The sequence below is a fragment of the Corvus kubaryi genome, unplaced genomic scaffold (assembly GCF_017639235.1).
Source record: "Corvus kubaryi isolate FWS band 111438036 unplaced genomic scaffold, C.kubaryi_AGA036_p1.0 133, whole genome shotgun sequence".
NCBI lineage: Eukaryota > Metazoa > Chordata > Aves > Passeriformes > Corvidae > Corvus > Corvus kubaryi.
Genome location: NW_024580667.1, coordinates 31,798,672 through 31,821,074, shown reverse-complemented (window position 1 = coordinate 31,821,074; position 22,403 = coordinate 31,798,672).

Below are 22,403 nucleotides of genomic sequence, written 5' to 3'. Positions count from 1 at the left end.
TCACAGAATTAATATTATCCTTATTAAGACTACAGAGCTGCCTCTCAAGCAAATATGCACTTATAAATCAGGTTAAGGCACTAAGTTTTGCAAAGAACTCAGTAGACAGTTCATTTGTCTAATAAATTCCTGCTTGTGGGCAGGATTATGAATTGTGATGAAAAAACAACAACCAGATGACGGCTTGGATAAAAGATAAAACATGACAACAATAGCACTGGTCCTTTAATTCAATTCACTGAGATTTCTGTATTTGCACAAATTTCTTTCCCTTAATGGGTTCTTTTATATGTATGTATATATTTCATTTCATTAGGTTTCTCTTGACTGTGAAGAAAACCTTTCAGAAAAAGGAAGGTTTACTTTCTCAGTATGGAATACGATATTTAAGCAATATTGTTCCCATGTTTTTTAAGAAAGCTTACATTTTGCCTACTTTTACTCAGTAACTGGATCTTTTCTTTCCTCATGAATTGTCAAATGATAGTACATAAACTATGGAACAATTACATTGTATGTATTAGGATGTTGAGTTGATGATAAAAATTTTATGAAGATTATAAAATATAGAGGAGTACTAAGAGATAATTTTTACAGAATGAGCCGACATTAAGGATCAACATTTGTTGTTCAATATTAACATCTGCATTCTAAGGAAATGACAGTCCTTTAGATATCTCATTGTAGTCACAGAGAAATAGCATTTTTTCTTTGGTCAGATTCTTTGGTAACACAGAATTCAGACTGTTCACATAATTCACTACTGTGTCTCAGCTTATTATGTCTACTTAAGTAAAAATTAAACCCCAAATCATAACCAGGCAATCAAAAAGGAATTACACTTGTTCTGCCTCCAAATTAATCTTTTCAAAAGGAGAACAATTTTGCAGTAAATATTACTCAAAGTGGTTTTGTGGTTTTAAAATTCTTTTGAATGAATGTTTGAATACCATTTGCAATAATTTAAGATACACCCTTTTTCTAAGGCATATCTTTTATTCCATATATTTTGTTTCAGTCCTTATCCACTTCATTGAATTAAAAAATGCCTTTGTGTACATCAACTGCATATTGCATATTGATGTCAAGATCTTGTCAGGATTTTTAGAAACAATATATACACAGTATCAAGCACATAACAAAACAATGCTTCATTCAACAATGCCCAGTCTTATTATTATTTATCATTGGTGAACACCTTCATGAGCAGCTTTGAGTTTTGGGAGAAGCTTGGAAAATGCCTGTGAGTTTGACAACAAGGCATGGCCAGTCACAGCAGCAAGGTCCAGCGGAGCTCCTAGAGGCTGGAGATGAAACAGTAGAAGAGACAATGGGTGGGCTAGTTTTTCTCCCTCTTTAAAGTCATTGCTATATTTTATATCTATGGTTTAGATACTGTGACACAGGCTCCCATTTTAATGGGACAACCAGGAGCAACAAGAGCCAGGCTGGCTACCTTGTTTCTCGTGGCTCCATCAAGTGGCCCACAAGCTCCATTACAGACAAGTACATTTTCTTCTGAACCAGGACCTAGCTTCTGTTCCAGACAAATACATTAATTATCAATAACATAGAACAGAAAAATATTGCTCAGTGGCACCAGTTTGATGTATTTGGGTCAGATCAGAATGACTTGACAAAAAACATTTTGTCTTTTTCTATGTTCTAAAATAAGTAGCTTTTACAGAGCAAATTAGAAGTTATTAAAGCCTTTTTATTCCCATTAATACATTCTGAGTACAAAAGAAAAACTTACTTCTGGGTAGCCCTTACATTTCTCTACTCATGGGTAGCTTTAGGGGAATATGATCAAACAAGATTTTTAAAAATGAAAGTTGTCATCTTCAGTATTGTTTGTGTCTTACAACTTTCAGTGATAATGACGCACACGTCTTTCCCACTTTTAATGTTGGCTCTCAGATAAGAACAGTGACTTAAAAGTGTGTGTTTCTCTGCATTGATTGTAAAGAGGACCCAAGGGCTACTAGCTAAGATATATACATCTATATACTGTTACAGTTAGTCACTTGCATTGCACATCTGTACTCTGTCAAGGGGCTTGGAAATATTCCAGGGACATGACAGTAAATGCATATTCATAGCCCTTAAATTCAGAGAGCTATCTCTTTGAAACTTTCCCAGGCTGAGATTTTGTGGAGATATCAGATTCTTATCTTCTAGATCTCCGTCACTACACTAAGGAAAGCAAGTAAATTTATGTATGAAAGAGGGATAATTTTTAAACCCTCTTGACCCTTTTTTAAAAATATTCTCTACAGAGCTTAATTTCATTTAGCAAACAGGTTTTATAAAGAGTGATTTGGGAGGAAATGGCATCAAAATTAAAGGTGTACTTCAGCAATTTAATCTCCATATCACAACCAGGATTTTCCATATGCTAGAACAGCTAGAAACAAATGTGCCAGTCTAGGAAATGTGATCTTTGCCCAAATCATGTGTAACACAGGATCCTGTCTGGTCAAATCAGAAGCACTAGGTTTTTTGTAACTAAGAATTTATTAAGTTCCTCAAAGATATGTATCCAAAAACATACAGATAAATTTTCAGTTGTCATCTGGGTGTTAAACTGTGAAAAAACCCCAATGTTTTGTTCTCAGTACTCTCAGAGACAGGTCCCCATTGGTTTTGGCTACTGTGCATTTATACAGAGAGGATTAGGCTTCCTACTGGAAACTGTTTTGAGAAAGAAAGGACAAAAGAAATATCACACTTTAGTTTGGTGGGAAAAGGGGCTGGAAATATGCCTTAAAGCTACTTAGAAGCCTGAACATGCAAAGAGCCACAGGAATTCTTAAAAAGAGCCAAGGCATCTAATTTCTCAGGTCATGAGTCAGATAAATGAGGTATACTTTAACATGTGAACTATGGAGAAACAAATCTACAATTTGAGAGTTTACTGAGTAATTTAGGGTGGGAGCTGGAGATCACCTCTCTGGTCAAACCCACTGCTCAGCTTAGATCAGGCTTCCCCAGACCTTGTGAATTTTTTAATATCCCCAAGGATGAAAAGTTCATAGCCTCTCTACATAACTTCCTGTAGTGTTTCACTACCCTGTTGTGATTTTTTTTCCTAATGCTCAAATATGTGTGTGTGTATATATATATTTTCCTAATGTTCAAAATTTCCTGTGTTGCAACTTTTGTTCTTGAGCATTCCCTTTTATTAAATACCTGAAAGCAGCATCATCTCCTCTTTGCCTTCTCATCCTAAGAAGATGTCACTCTCTCAGCCTCTTCGTGTACCTCACATACATTCAAATATCCTAGTCATCTAAGTGGTCCTCCACTGAGGAACTCAGAGCTGGACACAGAATTGCAGATGAAGTTAACGAGCTGAATAGAGGGGAATACTCACTTTCACCAAACTGCTACCTGCAGTCCTGCTCACACAGCACTGTATGCAGCTGTTTTCCTTTGGTGCAAGGACACACTGCCTACTCATGTTCTTCTTGGTTTTCCACCATTACCACCCAGGCCTTTTCTCCTAAGCCAATTTATGGGCAGTCAGTCCCCAGCCTGTACTTGTGCATGGTTTTATACCTCCCCAGGTGCAGGACTTTGCATTTGTCTTTCTGAACCTCATGACTGTCAGCCCATTTCTCCAGCCCATTGAAATCTCTCTGAATAACAATCCTGAACTGCAGTTTATTGATCACTTTCTTTTCTACATGTCCCCAAATCTGGGGAATGAACACTTAAAATGGATATATCTAAATCCATCATGATGACTTCAAGCACCTGGACAATTCCACTGCCAAAAGAGACAATAAAGCATACACACAGACACGTATTTATTTTGGTTCAATTTCTTCCTTCCAGAATTTAGGTTCAATAGCTGCATTGCGATCAGAGGTGCCACTTCCAATAATGCAGTAACAATCTTTCCAAAAAAACACACAGATGAAGGTTTGCCTTTTGCTTAGCAGTCTGACACTTACAGCACTTGGACAATGAAAAAAATGGGAAACAGCTTTGAAACTCCAACTCAGCTGAGAAGGGTCCAATCCTATATCTCTAAGCTTCTAGGAGAGTCTCATAATCCTCAGACTTAAATCCAAAATGGGGAGAAAATCCTCCTGACTTCTCTTGGTAAAAGACCTACTTGATTGCTACAAATGAACCAATAGTAGATAGGTACAAAAGGGAATTAAATAAAGGAGCTAGGCACTCACCTCAGCTTGTGTTTTTACTCAATGCTTTCTAAACAGAGAGTAAGCATGTATTTTGCAGTAAACAGTCACTGGATAAAAGCGTAAGAACTTAATTTAAAAAGGAAATGGGAATTATGTTAACACCCAACAACACTGCTCATTAATAAGTCACAACATTTGTACTGATTACCAGGCATATATCAATCTATTTAAATTTGTGACCAGTATATAGTATTGGTAAATAAATATAAATGTTATTTTAGCATTCACCCCAAAGCTTTGAAATCTTGGGACTGCTGTGAAACATGAGTGATGTTTGACTGAATAACAGTATCAGAGTCTGATCTCCATATATATTAAATATCACATAAATTTTTAAACTCTTCTGGTTTTTCTTCAGTGTGCTATATTGATTTTTGGTATGATCTTAAAAAATTAGCAAATACTTTTGTAAGGTTTTTTTATCTTCTTTTAGTGATTAGATGATCTTTAAGGTCTCTTCCAATCCAAACCATTTTATGATTCCATAATTTTACACATAAAATTATTTTAACTGAACCTATTAATAGCTTATTGTATTCCTGTAGCAAAGTGATTTTTCACTTCTAAACCCAGTCCATTTGGGATAATATTAAGATTAACAGTTTCTAGTACTAGTTTCATTTTATCTAATTTGAAATTTAAATATTAGAAGTCATCTTGTTTCCTAATGTAAATCAGTTAGAGAAGACATGAGTCTGTTTCATGTTTGAATAGAAGTTAACTATAAAAATGATTGCTGAAATATAACCAGTCCTAGTCTCATACTTTCTAATAGTTAGAAATGGCTTTTGCTACTTAGCGCACCTCTCTTATCCATTTTAATCTGAATCTGGTAATCCATTAAATAGAAAAAAAATCAGAAGATTATAAAATCAAGCCACAGTAACTCATCTCACCTCAAACTGTAGAGATGATTTTTGGCACAGTTTCTGATATTTCTTATGATAAGAAGATAAGTCGTAGACATTTTTCATTATTATTTCTAATATCTTTTTCATCTCTTGAAAGGTGAGTTCCCCAGTCAATTTTCTCCTTAGCAAACAGAAATATCCCCTTTTAGGCTTTGTATACTTATCTCCCTAGAATCTGAGACAAAAAGAATAAAAAATATAGCTAAAATTAAGGCTAGATTCCCCAAAATATTTTAGTTTCTTAAGCAGGTCATGTTCTCATTTGCTTGTTCTCCCTGGCTTCAAGCATCTTTCACCCTCTGTTGCACAACAGCAAATATTTGGCAGGCAGAGTTTAAACTGTACAAAATCTACCTTGAAGGTTTTGCAATTTTATATGAGAAAAATGTGAGCTGTGTGGGTGATGTTAAGTTCCTTGACAGCAAATGCCAACTGGTTTAATAGGACAGAGGTTCTGCCACAGTTTCTAATTATCACAAGGCAAAACCTTTCCAGGACTTGTTTACAGCAAACTAGAACAATTATAAGGGACATAGTTTGTAGAATTTGTACAGTAATTCCTTTATCCTGAGTATAATGCCCAATGCTAATAATAAAACCAAATTGTTACAGGCACTAATGACAATTACCTACTGATTTATGACTTTCATTCTTCTGCCTTTCTTGCCACAGTAAGCCCAGCTCCCAAACACCCACAGGGCAAGAGAGAGCACTGAACACAGCAGCTTGAATCTAAATGCATGTTGGCTCCCTCACCAGCACATGTCTTTTTGCTTGCAAAACAGGGTATATTCCCCTTAACAGGACATGCAAAAGATGCACTAGGAAATTATCCTAACACTCCTAGTATATGTGTTATGCTATATTCAAATTTTTAGAGATTAAAATCTCCCAGGGCTTTCAGTTATATTCATGCATTATTTCCATAGAGGAATTTTTAAAGTCTTCATTAGAAATTAAATACTTCCTTATAACACAAATATTTTACATTAAATTTGGTGGATATGTCTGCTTTACATGTGAAGTACATATCAAGCCACAGAAATGTCAAAAGCTCAGGTAGTTTTCCTTTCAGCTTACATGTATAATTATATGTGAGTAACTTGGTAATTAGCTACTGTATCTGCAAACAATGAACTGCCTGTAACTTAAGATTTTAGTATTTTTATAAGACTATATAAAATCAAGCATTTAATTAAATACCTTTCTCCAAATATAACCTTTTTCCACCAAATGACTGCATACATTTGACAATGAGACTGCCAACACTTCAGCCACAGAGACTGGAGTAATTATCCATTGGCTCCTTGGGCTAACACACCAGAAAAGTGATCCAGACTCAGAAAGGCTTGGATTTCAGATCTCTACATTTTGAAGTCAAGGAGGGGCTGTATCTTTTGCTTCTTTTAACCTCCACCCAGGTAACAGTCTAGTGTGGCCCACCTGCTGACAAAGGGATAGTTCATCAGCACAGTACGTAGAGCACTGTCAACTCCACCTTGGACAGTCGGAGTCTGCTCTGTGGGTTTTCCCACATCACATACCCACAGAAGATCCTTACCTGCTGGGCAGACAACTGAGTCATCCTTTAAAAAAGCTGATGAAAGAGCTCACTTTCTCCTTCAGATGCTGGATCAATGAAGCAGAGCCTTTTCTGTGCAAAAACACCTGAGCATATCCCAAAGTGTGTTGTTCTTTCTCTGAAAGTAGGACCAGCTTCTGGTCACAGGGTGCTTTGGTAGCCCCTCACATGGCAAGCAATGATTCAGATCCATGGTCCCTCCAGGTGTTCCTGTCAGGAGCTGAATGAGACCAGGCCAGAAACGGGACTGAAGAGAAAGCAGCAATGTGAGTCCTGATCTGTCAGGCAGACAGAGATGTATGAACCAATTGGCCCATCCCATCCAGGAGGTAAGATATGTATAGGATAGGTATAGGATATCTACAGGATAGGTATACCTGGGAGGTAGGACCAGAGATGGGAACACCTACAAGACAGTTCAGGGAGGGAATTAAGGCTGAGATGGAATGGAGCTCACAGACCCATGGGGAGGAGGAGAGAGGAGGCCCCAGGGAAGATTGAGCAGGAGCTGAAATGCCCCTTCATGCCTTCGGGACACTGATAGCCTCCTACCTGAGTGTCGTGCAGTCCTGCAAAATAGAAGCCAACTATGCTGAGCTGTATGCAGAAGCTCAGCTTATTTAAATGCATGCTGGTTTAAGATTAAGAGCTGTCTGCTGGTTTAATTGACTGAGCCAGCATCAGTCTTTTTCATCATACTGCTGCTGGGCAATTCTCCAGCTGCAAAGCTGTCTCTGAAAGAATGGTCCCAGCATGTATTGACAAGGGTCCCATTCTCTTCTGGACAAACAAGTCACTTCCCTCTGCAAATGTGTCATTTTGTAGTTATGCACGAAAATGAGACAGCTGGTTGGGAGCTCAGCAGAGGCATTTGTTTACAGTGATCACCTGTAAGGCAAGTAGGATATTCTGGATATTCCTGAAATACAAGAGCCAGAAAGCCAGGTTGTTTGCAGCTGTTTTGCACCTATGATCAAAAAGTACTACATCTAGGAGCCAGAGTTTTCCCTACCTCATATCTGCTCCTAAACTGACATTCTTTGCAATAGATCTAAAGTGAGGATTAACTTATATGTGTATGTAGACAGAAGACAGGGTCAAAACCAGGGTGCCCCAGTGAGACAGAAGGGGGCACCCACTGATAGCAAATGCTAACCAGTGCAGCTCTTCTAACTCTGAGTTATACTGCTTTAACCTCTCCTGTTTTTCATCAGTTGCTTGTCATCAGCCAAATTACAAACTGAGAAACCACTCATTTTCAAAATTTATGATCTTCTCATATCATGGATCATTAATTCACTTTTTTACTTTTTTTAAGTGTTGTTCTGTTTCTGTTTTAGGAAAAATCTTAAGAGCCTGCATTGGTTTCCATATACTAAGACAGTTATGAACCATCCGTATAGTTAACTAAAGAACTTCTTTGAATGGTAGAAGACCAAAATCCTTGACCCTTCCTACCAGCTCACCAAACTTCCAGAGCATGCACTCTAAATACTAGCAATACAGGAGGAGCACCCATGAAAGGAGTGACCACGTACAAGGGAAGCCAGATGATGTAATCTTTTTGGATTTCAGTAAAGCTCCTAATACTGTCTCTCACAGTATCCTTCTGGACAGCAACCAGCTGGATAAACACAATGGGTGAGCAACTGGCTCATGGGTCAGGCACAAAGGGTTGTAATAAATGGGGTTACACTGGGCTGGTGGATGCATGGGGTTCCACAGGGCTCCATTTTATGCCCAATTCTCTTCAACATCTTAAATGACTGGACGCAGGATTGGAAGGAATACTAAGTAAGTTTGACTGTGATACTAAATTGGGAGGAGCTGTTGACTTCCTTGAAGGCAGAGGGGCCCTACAGAGAGACCTTGACAAATTTGAAGGCTGAGCAATCACCAGCCATATGAAGTTTAACAATTATGAATACAAGATTCTGCACCCGGGTGGGCAACCCTGGATGTACAGACTGGGGAATCAGATGCCAGAGAGCAGCCCCATGGAAAGGGACCTGGGGATCCTGATCAAGTTGAACATGAGCCATCAGTGTGCCCTGGAAGCCAGGAGGGCCAACTATGTCCTGGCGAGCATCAGGCACAGCATCACCAGCCGGGCAAGGGAGGGGATTGTCCCGCTCTGCTCTGCACTGGGGCAGCCTCACCTCGAGTGCTGGGGACAGTTTCGGGTTCCACAATGTAATAAAGATATAAAGCTATGAGAGAGCATCCAGAGGAGGGCAGCAAAGATAGTGAGGGCCCTAGAGGAGAAGCTGTATGAGGAGTGGCTGAGGTCACTTGGTCTGTTCAGCCTGGAGAAGAGGAGACTCAGGGGAGACCTCATTGCAGTCTACAACTTCCTCATGAGATGAGGCAGAGGGGGCACTGATCTCTTCTCTCTGGTGACCAGTGACAGGACCCAAGGGAACGGCCTGGAGTTGCATCAGGGAGGGTTTAGGTTACGTATTAGGGAATAGTTTTTCACTTACAGGGTGGTTGGGCTCTGGAACAGGTTCCCCAGAGAAATGATCACAGCACCAGCCTGACAGTGTTCAAGAAGAATTTGGACAACACTCTCAGGCACATGGTGTGATTATTAGAACTGCTGTGTGCAGGGCCAGGAATTGAATTTCAGTGATCCTTATGGGTCCCTTCAAACTCAGGGAATTCTATGATTTTATGATTCTAATTGCAAGTGCAATTCCTTTCCTGCTCTCCTTCCTTGGTGCTCCTGGTTACAGCAGCATGCACTCTGGGCTGGTTCAGAGGACTTCCCTTAAATGCTCATAAAACATGATGAGAAGTTTTTACTTCTCCAAGTACCAGAAAGAAGAGATAGTTTTAAAAGTAAAATGCCTTCTGAGGAAGAATGCTGAAAGTCATTTGTTCCTTGAGTCATGAAATAGTAATAGGCTTCCTGGCTCCTAGACAGAAGCAAGATTCAGACAAAGTAAAGCTCTGCAAAGAGTAGAAATGCATTGATTTTAGGCATGCCAGGAAAAAAGTTTCTGCCAGCTCTCCAGGAATGACAACAGCATGAAAAACTGACTACAGGTAGAAATAAATAGGTAAAAAAGTGAGAACAGGAGAGAGATGCTATCCTTATGAAGAGCTAAGTGAACTAATTGTTGCATTCTTTATTGTCTTCCCTGTGTCTTTTAAAGATCATTACAGCAATAATACTATCAGATTTGGATGTAAGCATCTATTATTCTCTACAGTTATATTTAGGCACTAACAAGAGATGGTGAATGCAAAGCAGAAGATAAAAGGAACTGATGAAGTACAAAGATAAAGATAGAATCACAAGAAGACAGACAAAGGTTATCAACTTAATAATGCAAACTAATTTCAACAATTTGAATCCCTAGCTTGTTGACATTTCTGAACATCTTTATGCAGTTATCTAATAAAACTAATTTCATGGGAATGGGGACATAGTACAACAGTTAAGGAGTAATCACCAGCTTTATTTGATTATTACTATTCATGCTTTGGAAAGTCTTTGTAGCTTCTGAATATAATTGACAAAAACTTAGATCATATTACTATTTTTAAAATTTAAAGCAATCATCCTCATGCTTTTATATCAAACATATAATTAATTATTCAGGCACTCATGTTCTTTCAGATATTCTGCAGTTCTCTAGGGAACTAGAGGACTTTTATTTCTACAAAAAGCCAATAGGTTAAAAAAAATTATTTTGGTATTTACATAAGTGTCTCGGAGAATATGCTTTTCTGTCACACTGGAAAATCTGACAATTTCTTATCAGGTTCCCTGAAACACATACATCAAGTAAGCTGAGATCTTGCACTTAACATAGACTTGGCTGCGAAAGAAGCAAATGTTAACAAATAGAGCAAAAGAAACCTCATTGTCCCAAACCTAATTATGTAGTTGTCTAATTAACACTGCTTGGCTAATTAATTAATATTAGTATACACACCCATTCTCCCTCTTTCTTCATTCTGTAGAAGCTAGAATGTGCATTTGAATATGCTGTTAATTACATGAATCATTTATTCAAATCTTTAATGCAGATACTTAACTTACCAGCATTACTATCACAAAACTTTTTTTTAAAAAGAAAATTTAAATTTGAAACTGCTCTGAATTTCAGAGAAGCATTGGGTGGTCAGAATACATTTGAACCAGATCTTCGCCGTAAACTAGGGATCCAAATTAAATTTATAGAATACCACCTGGCGTGACCTAGCCTGATGCAGCAGGTATTGGGAGTAGTACCCCACCCCAACTGTCCTTGAGGGTGAGCAGAGTTTTTTTCATAACTGTTAATAAAATCCATTACGATCACAGAATATTCTGAAGAAGGGACCCACAAGGATCATCAAGACCAACTCTTAAGGGAATGGCCCATACAGGGATTGAATCCATGACCTTGGCATTATTAGCACCATGCTCTAACCAACTGATTTAATCTCAGGGTCAAAAAAATTCAGGATTAAAGCTAGCCACTCTGGACAGCACACATTTCAATCCTAGGGGTAGTAAAGAAGAGCTTTCTATGCCTATATTATGACCCAGTGTCTGAGGGTGTAATGGATTGAGTTTGTTTTTTTCTCTAAGGTTTGCAGCCAGTTTGGGTGCTTTCTTACAAAAGCAGATCTTTATCTCAGTCTTTGAAGATTTCACAGGCTCTAGCGTATTACATTCATCCATTTTTTTTTACATGGTCAAATTTATAGTAAAATATTTAATTGTAATGTTCCAACTGGGAAGGGGCCGAGTGAACAGCTAGTTATAAAAATAATCATAAGTAACTTCACTGAGAGTCAAACTTGATTAATTTGAGCCTTTCTACTTAGGTCCTACACATCTACTTTTGTTCTTAGCTAAACAGGTTTACTTCATAAGGATCAGGTTATTTGTAGTGTTGGGTGATAAACTCTTTTTTCCTGTCATCATGTCAGCACACATGAGGATTTGGGTCTTCTGCAATTCAGAGGTGAAGCTGCCAGCACACAGTACTGGAGCCATCCTCATACTGGAAGGTGACTCTTAACTGAGCTCTAGCTCTGGTGCCCTGGTGCTCTGCTCCTTGCTAATGTGGATGATTAATGGATTTCCCTTGCATCTACCAATGGAATGTCTTGTTATTGGTTTTATTTGTGGGGGGGTTTATTCATCCAGAAGATGTAGTTGATTCAATAACCAGACCAACTTTCCACCTTCATAAGAACAGAGCCAGACAGAGGATTTAGTGACACACTAGTTTTCTTCTCCATCCTCCACTAAACCCACAAAAAATGCCGTGCATGGGGTGGACAACATATGCAACAACTGAAGCAGTTCAGATGGGATCAGCCACTGTCACTTGCTAAAAGAGAAGCTTGGTATTTTTTAGTATTCAGTGGGGTTTTAGTGCTGTTCAAATGTTGCTGTGTATGCTACACCCACACCTGTCTCATTCTACTATATTTCAGCTTTTCTGCCTTTTTACATGAAAATCAGACAGGAAATAGTGTTGCTTCTGTCAACTTTTTGCTCATAAGCTCCTTTTTAGCATCCTACAATAGGCTTTGCTTCATCTCATTTAACAGCATGAGCCTAAGAGACAAGTTATCAGTTTTTCCAAGCCGTACAGCTCCCTTAATGCAGCTTGCCCAGCCATTCCCAGAGGTGGGATCAATATTGCTATATTGAAAACAATGGTTTTGGTGCTCACATAAGAAAAAAGTAATGTCTGTGGCTTTTGTGCACAGCATAAGCAGATCTACTGCAGAGAGATATTACAGTGGCTTCCTTTGAGAACTTTGCCAATATCTTTCAAATCATGTAACAAGCTCTATTCCGGACCCCTTCACCATGACTGAAGAACTATTTATGCATTGTATTTAATTTGTGTTTCAATGTAAAGTACATTATAAATCTTGATGACAAGAGCTCCCAGGGCTTCTCTCCTCTCCCTCTGAGTGGGAGGTGGCTGTGTTGGCTGTAAAATCATAGGTTCATAGTGACTGCGTTTCTGTGTCCCCATGTTACTGTTGAGTGGAATATCTTCAACTAAATGTGTAGAAAGTACCTCCCATCTCTTCCCTTCCAGCCTGGCAGTGTGTAAAGCTATAGGAAAAGAGGATTTCAAAGGCAAAATATGGGCAGCCTGCTGGATCAGCGATTTATCTGTTAGGCTACAATAAAAAAAAAAGTGGCAACCATAGTCTTTCGAGGACTCATGCCTCAAAAAGAAAGGACTGATTTCTACCTTGTTATCAGCATATGATCTAAAGGGTGAAGTCAAAGAGAAAAGAGTCATAGCTCTACAACATTTACTAGGCATTAAACCTCTGAATGGCATCAAAACTCTGAATGGCATCAGTAAGTGAGCATTTTCCACTGCCAAACTCTCTCTGTTCCCTGCAGATGCCCTGAGCAGGACTCCAAATCACCCTGCAGGATCTGCACTTCTGTAAATCACAGAGTGTAAGCAACAGCACAGCAGGACCTACTAGTCTCTTTGGGCGTAGTTATTTTGTGCTGTATTCTCAATACATTCTCCAGCACAGTTCTGGTACATGTAGCCCCTGCATAATTTGTTAGTGTTTGTATTTTCCCCAGTATCAGAGAACAGTGTATTGGATTTGTGTGGTCAGGTTTTGATAGTGTAGGGGCTAAAAGGGTGGCTTCTGTGAGAAGCTGCTGGAAGCCCCCCCCATACCTGATGGAGCCACTACCAGCTGGCTCCAAGACAAACCTGTCGCTGGACAAGGCTGAGCCCATCAGTGATGGTAGTAGCACCTCTGGTATGTACCTGAGAAGGGGCAATGACCAGCAACTGCAGCCAGAGAGAGAAGTGGAATACGTGAAAGAAAATTCTGCAGACACCAGGGTCAGGGGGAGGAGGGGAAGGTGGGGAAGGAGGTGCTCCAGGTGCTGTAGCAGAGATTCCCCTGGAACCCGTGGTGAAGATCAAGGTGAGGCAGCTGTGCCCCTGAAGCTTCTAGAAGTCCACTGTGGTACAGAGATTCATCTGTGGCCCATAGAGGACCCCACACTGGAGCCAATGGGAGCCCAGAGGAGGCTGTGATGCCGTGGGAAGTCCACACTAAAGCAGGTTCCTTGCAGGGTATGTGGCCCACGGAGAGAGGAGCCTGCACTGGAGCAGGTTTGCTGGTAGGACTTGTGACCCCATGGGGGATCCACACTGGAGCAGCCTGTTCCCAAAGAACCGCACCCCCATTGGAGGGACCCACTCTAGAGAAGATCATGAAGAACTGTAGTGTGTGGGAAGGTCTAATGTTGGAAAAGTTTGGAGAGGACTATGTCTGTGGGAGAAATCCCACACTGGAGCAGCGGAAGAGTGTGAAGAATCCTTCCCCTGTAGTGGAAGGAGTGGCAGAGATAATATGTGATGAACTGACCACAGCACCAATTCCACATCCTCCTGCACTGCTGGGGGGTTGGAGGTAGAAAAAATTGGGAGCCCTGGAAGAAGGGAGAGTAGAGTGAAGGCGTTTTTAAGATTTAGGTTTATTTCTCATTACTCTGATTTGATTGGTAATAAATTCAATTAATTTCCCTAAGTTGAGTCTGTTTTGCTCGTGACAGTAACTGGTGAGTGCTCTCTCCCTGTCCTTATCTCAACCTATGAGCCTTTCATTATATTTTCTTTCCCCTGTCCAGCTGAGGAGGTGAGTGATAGTTGCTTTGGTGGGCATCTGGCACCCAGCCAGGGTCATCCCACCACAAGTAGTTGCTGGGACTGATAAAAATAACAATGTCTTCTGGTTCTAATCTTACCTAAACAAATATAAAGGGGATGTTTTCAGTTTTAATTTAGACATAGAAACTTCCACTAGCGCAATAGAAGCACGCTGCTGAAAGCTTTACAGACTTACAATGAATGTACATTAGTTGTTATGGTTTGTGCACAATGCGCTCTCTTTCCCTTAGATAATAATAACAGCACTAAGTAACTATAATCTCCTTTGGCTTCAAAATCCAGAAACACCAAAGGGTCAAAGGAAGATAACTGAAGAATAAGCAGCTGACTGCCAGAAGGCCTCTCTTTTCTTTCATGAAGCTCATATTTGTCTCCATAGGAAAGTGCTTGAGAGCGCAAAAATATATATACAAAAAGGCTGAGTTACCCACCTAAATATGTATATAAATATATGCTTTTTCATCAAGACAGAGCACAAATCTCCCACTATCTTTGAGGGCATTTATGCATTGTTACTTTTAGCAAGACCAATAGATAGAGCACCTTATCTGCAGCACCAAAGAACATTCTGGGAATATTTGTGCAGATGTCTTGACATCTGGCATGCATTTGTATTTATTTGTGGTTTTAAGTCAAAGATTGAGTATCTTAAAATCAGAAATGTTGACTGGAAGTGAGCTCTGTCAGTTCTGTAATTCAGCCTCCCATTTAAAGCAGAATTTTCATGAGTACTACACCAGATCAGCCATGATGATTAAGAGTTTCCATTACAAAGACTGAAAGAGATTTATGAACCAATCAGTTTTATATCGGTAAAATAAGTCTGCTGTTATAAAAGGCAAATTTATTGAGTAAAATTAAAAGGCATTTTCCAGAACTTTTACCAGGTTGTTGTGTTGTTAAACTTCATAAAACTGAAAATTCAACCAAAAATGAAAATATTTGTCATATTTTTTATTTTAAAACCTCATTTTGTATCCACTTTTTTCTTAAGATTTATCAGTTGTCTTTAACTGCAAACTCAATTTTTTATTCCAAGTATCATTTAATCCCCAAATATGTTTCCCTAAACAGACTAATTAAAAAAAAAAAGCTGCAGGAACCAGTGTTGTAACTGAGATAATAATCACCTCAAATCCTAGCTCACTTTTTCATAATGTCACATCTTTTTGCCAAAATTCCCTTAGTGAAACATGCATTACAAAAGAAGAAGCAGAAGAAGATATTTTCTTTTGATAAAATGGAACAGAATTATGCAATCTACAAAAAAAAAGCTGATGCTTTGGTTTTCAGTCCAAGACTAACAACAGCAGTATGAGACTATTCCCACCAAAAAGGTGATAGAGGACTCTCCACTGATCAAGGAGTACACAGAATTTCATTGGACATGAAGCCAATGGATCATTACATAAAAATATTTCTTTCCCCATTTCTCAGTCTGTGTTGCTTACCTTGATTTGACTTCCCATAATTTAAATAACTTTTCATATCTTCAAAGCACTGTACATGCATTAACTAATTTCACTCATTTCACTGCTGTCTAATGATAAATTCCCAAATGCAGTGGATTTGAAAACTTTCTGTTAAGCATGCTTTGACAAACCTCGTCAAGTATATAGCTGTAAACTGTCTTTTGATGTCGTTAGATCTGTAACCCTTTGCTGGTTATATGCCTCCAGCTAATAAGGAGTTACAGTGATTACTGAGCTTCTGCTCCAGGAGAGGAGGCAGGATTTCCCTTTTCTTGGGGGAATTTTGATAACCCAAGCAGGCATTGCTTCATATCAGTGTCTCAAAGTCTCCATGATAATTTTGTCACCAAGATGTACAAGGTGCCTGATAGACAAGTTTGGGACCATATTTCTAGTGCTGCATGATAAACTTTTTGTCCCAAGCTGAATGCACAAATGGAGACACCTGGAATGCATTTACTTATTAGGTCAAGATAGGAACGTCCTTTGCAGCAGAAACCAGCAATGTCCTACATGGCCTGCAGATGTTATCACAGGTTGGCTGCACATAATGTTTGCATTTGTATTAGAGTTGCTCCAGAGGGCTGGAGTACCTCTCCTCTCAAGACAAGCTAAGAGAGTTGGGGTTGTTCATCCTGGAGAACAAAAGGCTCCAGGGAGACCTTATAGCAGCCTTCCACTACCTAAAGGGGCTATGAGTGCTGGGGAGGGACTTTTTACAAGGTCATGTAGCGAAAAGGCAAAGGAGAATGGGTTTAAAATGAAAGAGGGTAGATTTAGTTTACATATGAGGAAGAAATTCTTTACTGTGAGGGTGGCAAGGCACTGGAACAGGTTGCCCAGAGAAGCTGTGGATGCTCCGTCCCTGGAAGAGTTCAAGGCCAGGCTGGATGGGGCTTTTAGCATGGATGGTCTAGTGGAGGGTGTTGCTGCCTAAGGCAGGGGGGATTGAACTAGATGGTCTTTAAGGTCCCTTCCAACTCAAAGCATTCTGTGATTATCTATCACTGATTGGATCACTTCAACATTTTTCCACTTTTCAGAGGCAGATCTGAGTGCTTCAGTCCAAGGGCAAATAAATCTGGTGAGTGACTACAAGGAGGGGGTATTAGGACCCTGTGTCCTGAATGGCACAAGGCCATAGGTCAGTCTGGATGTTGCCTAAATTAATCTCGGAGCACAAGATAGTTTCCAAATATTGCAAAAAATGGAGATGATAACCTGTTTGCCAAAGGAGATAAGTGGAGAGAGCAGGACATGGGTCTTAATTCTTTTGATATTCCCCAGTTTTAAAAAGACAATTTAGAGAAAACTATCTGTTGAGGAGATCCATTGGTGGAAAACAGGTGCACAGGAATGACCATAGAGAAAGTCTTGAAGGGTTCTGACAGCGTTTCAAATCTTGAAATTTCCTGTTCCAAAGAGCATGACATGGTTCATTAGATGTACAGGTCTCTTCAGTAACATTGAGGCTGCTTTGCTCTGCTTTCTGACAAACCAGGCTGCAAACACTGAAAGTGTAAATCCCTCTTCTGAGCAGTAACACCCATTAAGCATTGATAATATGATCTGCACTGCAGAAACCTGACAGAGTGATAGGCTAAGTAATCATTACTCGTAAACAATAATGTGCATAATAACAGTGAATCATCAGACAGAAAACAGAGCACTATTTAGTTCTAAAGATGAATTAGGACGATTTGCTTTGTGCATTAAATGAATTTCCCTGCAGTACTTCAGACTGCTTTGTTTTCATACCTTCAGCTGCATCTGCTCCTCCTGAGAGTTGCTGTAGTCACTTTACTGAGCTCCTGTTTTATAAACAGAGAAGTCATCTCTCTTACCCTGCCCTTACCAGCTTGTCTCAGCATATGCTGCTAGCTTTCACAGTTGACAGACACTCTGACAACTGGCAGTCTGTCTGTCAAGAAGATCCTAAAAGATGAAAGTGTTGAGTAGAAAGTTCAGTTCAGGATCATCTCCATGGCTTTAGGAGAATGTTTGCAGCAAAAATATTATAGCAGAATGCTGGTAAAATCATCAACTTTGCTTTCCTGTGAACGTGAAATCTACTTTAAAGTGGTAATATTTACTTTATGAAATGTTTAATTACAAGAAAGTTGCATATTTTAAAAACCAATCTCTCTCTTCCTTTCTCTGGGCCAAGTACAATCCTCACAAAAGACAAAAATCCACCTCTCAATGTGCTATGAGAAGTGGGCGCTCTGCCTCAAGGTCACCCTCCTAGATTTAACTCCCTCTCCCTCCTCTCCCAGTTTGGACACTTCGCCAGGTTGCTGTCACCTTCTTCTTGCTTCTTCTCACCTTCCAGAACATTGTCTGCCTTCCTTCTGCCTGGCTTATGTCAGGTGAGGAGCTGAACCAACGCCGTCACACCAGGCAACTGGCGTCGGGCCGAGCAATATTGTCCCTTTGCTGCTGGCAGCCGAGAGCAGGAGGAGAGGAGGCGGTGACCTGCCTTGCAGCACTGACAGCAGGGGAGGGATGCCAGTGGCAGGGCTGGGATGGTGCCAGGACCCTTGCTGGGACAGCGCTGGGTCTGCATTGAGAGACCTCTGCAGGAATAGAGCAACTTCACTGATATCCCTGACAAGCACTTACATTTTATTCTCCCAAGTGTAGTCCTTGAGTTTAGGAGCCAACGAAGCAGCTTTGTGCTGCTGTCACTGCTTCTAATTACCAGCTGTAATAAGGCTTCGTCCTGATTCCTTCTCCCTAACTTCTAAAATGATCTTGTGACCTCCTGGGTGAGTGGGCTTTCCTTTCTGATAAGCCAGCAGCAAGAGCAAATCTACAGCACCTGTTTGAATGTGAACCAGACGGGCATACAGCAAAATAGAAGTGCAAAATGTTGTGCAAAATGTTGTGCAAAATGTTAATCCCAGAAAAATTAAGACTTAATACAAATAGATGATGGGAATGCTATGCAATCCTCTCCCTCATTTATTTAAGTTTATCATTTCAGGTTTATTTAAGTTAATCATTTCAGGCAAATTTTGATCAAGAAGAAAAAGCTTTATATACTTTATAATATTCTCTTTTTTCTGAATATAGATGCACTTAAATAGACCATTTGTCTTTGATAGCCATTTGAAGGACTTTTGATACAGTCACCTTGTAAAGCTGCAAGCTGACAACACTACACAACTTGTCCCAAGCTGTAGCGCACATATCTTTACATGACACTCAAATTCACACCTTTAGACTCTGTGCAGTCAGATTTTGGGAATTTTTCAAAGTGGATTTTCTTCCTTCTTTCTTTCTCAGTGAGTTGATTCACCGAGTCACAGCATTTACTTCAGTGTTTTATATGATAAATCTGAAAGATAATTTAAATTAGCGCAAACCCTCTAAGATACGCCAATCAATTCCAAATGCCATCTGTCACAGTACACTCAAAGTGGAGGAGAGAAGAAAGCACCCACTGGTTCAGTTCCTTCACACTAACTGGCAGGTGCCTGACTGTCTGTCAGCAGCCCTGTGTCTTCCTGCTTTCTGAAGCTTAATAGGACAGCCAGCTGTCCTGATTATCCTGGGATCCAAAGCAGACTTTGCAAAAATTACATCCAAAGCTAAGATTATACTTTCTCTTCTCAGAGCAGTCAGAGCAGCAAAAATCTCTTCATTTTCCTTACCAAATTTAGAGGGTGATTGTCTTCTTATCTCTCCTTTCTTTACAATTAAACACATAAATATATCTGCCTTGCAGTTTGTATGTACACAGCTCCTTTTCAACCTCAGAGCATCTAAACTTCTCATTTTGCTGCAAGGGTGAGGTCTGCTGCCCCAGAGCATCATTTACCTTTCTGCTTCTCTGTTTCCACCGCAGAAGTGCTCAAGAAAAGTAGTTTGTGGTTTTCTGTCTCCATGTTTATTTTAGGTTTGCTGGGACAAGTAAGAAGGGTGACTGGTTTTTTGGTGGGGGAAAGTAGTGCACATATATAAAAATAATGGGTTCAATACTGACATGCTTTGCTTTACCTCTATTCTCTCACCTCTACAGGCATGAGCTGTAACCTGGACACTTGTGCCATCACCAGTACCAAAGAGCAGATTAGTTGGAAGAGATGGACCATGTCTCACCTCCCTGTCTGTAAACCAGACTGCATTTAGTGGGATACTCCACAGAAACTTTTCTTGTTTTTCCTCCTCTGTGGTTATCCACAGCCACAGTAATGCTAACACTGCAGCTGGATCTTCAGCAAGAGGAGCTTTTCTTAGACGTTCCAAACCCTTCCCCCAGGATGTCTCTGGTCTCTAAGTGGAGCCCACCAGCAGGGCATTTTTCTGTTATTTCCGGACTATTATTAAAGGACAAACAACATATGAAACTCTTTTCATTTTTATCCCCAACTTTCCCCAGCCAGCTGTCTTTATTCAGTCACTCAGGTGATCTATGAATTTATTACCTTCATTCCCTCATGAAATTAGGAACTTCAAAATCCTTTCCATCTTCTGTGAAGCTTTGATGAGTGCTAATGATAAAAGCAGCATTCAGGCTGCTGGGATTTTGGCAACAGCTGAGAGCACTGAAATGTTCTTTCTTTGCCTAAGAGGGTTGCTTAGAGTCGGTGAATTGCTTGATCTCTTTTTTTCTCACAGGACCTTTAATCTAGGTGCTGGGAGGTTATGTCCTCTGCCTCTGAAAGCAGGCACAGGGAATAAAAGTGTCTTCTTCCAAAGTCTTATCTATTTGCTAGAAAAAACAAAATTATCACTGCAGTGTCATCAGCTAAAGTCAGAGCTTCACTGTGCAAGGAGAAGAGGAAGAACTAGGTATCATCCTAAATAGTTGCACAAACAAATAAGACAAAGGAAGGTTGAGGAAAGGGTTATTAAGCCCCTGAGAGTCAAACCATCCCTTCTTATGAGTTTTTATGGGTATTTTCTGCCTGTTGTCAACCAGATACTGTTTTCAAATATAAATATAAAATACGGTTATGCTGGAAATCGGGACAGCTACGGGTCATTAAACAACATATGTTGAGATGCACTGATGCCATGAAGCACCCACTTAGGGGATGATGTACAAGACACAAACTAATTTTATATTTGATAAGCAGAATGTATGTTAAGAGTGGGCAGGTTGAAAACAGCACATTTTTTTATAGTAGTTGTTTTTTCCTAAACAAATAATATCTACCTTTACTAGAAAAGCAAAATATACAAACTTTTAAAAATTATTTGTAGGTTTTAATTTGTAGAATTTCATTAGACAATAATAAACTATCTTATTTTAATGATATTAAATGACACAGAAAAGTTTTTCTGCCTCATAAACCTGTAGCTTCATTCAAATTAATATTAATTAATATTAATTAATTAATATTATCCCACAATATTAAATTCTGTAGGTTTCAAAAAAAATTCTACAGAACTTACACAGACTCTTATGGCTATTATCACTTCTGGAGGATTGTTTGAGAAAAATTCTTAATGACTGTAGAAGTAGTCAGGAGTACACTTTGCAATTCCACATGGATATGAGTTTCATTATGGTTTGTACTCACTCCATATGCTAAATAAATTAACCTCAATTTCTTTTCTTCTCAGGATGAATCTCAGATGAAAAGATGCAATCCAGGTTGCTTGTTCTTACCCTTTTGATTTAATCTTCCTTACACAATCACAAAATTAAAATTAAAAGTTATCTTGTAGAGTCTTCATGTATTTGGATTGATTTTCATTAACATGAACTTTCCATTTCCATCGATAAGGTGTCCACCTCCACCCTCCTCATCCCATTTGAGCTAGTCATCACATTCCTCAGCAAGGTGCTCTCTGAGGGAAGGAGCACCTATACATGTTCCAGCAGGTCCCCTTACCAGCAAGTCAGCAAGACAGCAAGTTCCTGCACAGCATTCATTCTCAGCAAGGAAAGTATTGAAACAATCAGATACAAACATTTGACAAAGGGATTATGATCTCTTTTTAGTATAGCCTTTTCTACAGAGACACTGCCTTTTCTTCAATTATTTAAAATTTATTTTCTTCATGTTCTTTTATTACACTGTAACATACCCTAACTTCTACTGCAGAATTCCTTTGTAATGTCTGAGAGGTCTAAAAGGCTAACATCTATCAGCCACGTATCAGGTTGACTGATGCCTTCCATGGTCTGCTATGAGCAGCCTGCTTCCCTGCTCCACGGCTGCACAGCAAGCTTCTCAACTCCAATCAACTCCAAAAGCTGCCTGTGCCTACTGGTGCTCAGAAACTCCACAAGCATGAAGTAAAATATATTATCTGTAATCATGCAAATTTGTACAGTCAAAGAGTTGATTTTTATTTGCTTGGCAGGAGAATCCACAGGCTTGCAACCCTCCAAAGCTTTTAAATTGCTAGGTACGACTGCTGTGACATTTCAATTCAGCTGTGTTCATCCCAAATGATAGAACGACCATTTCTGACCTTTCACATGCACGTATATGCATAAAGCTCGACAGTAAGTAAATGTTTGAAATCTCTCTGAGCACCAAAGGCAGCCTCTCCTTTGCATGTGTATGTGCAAAGATTAAGAAAGT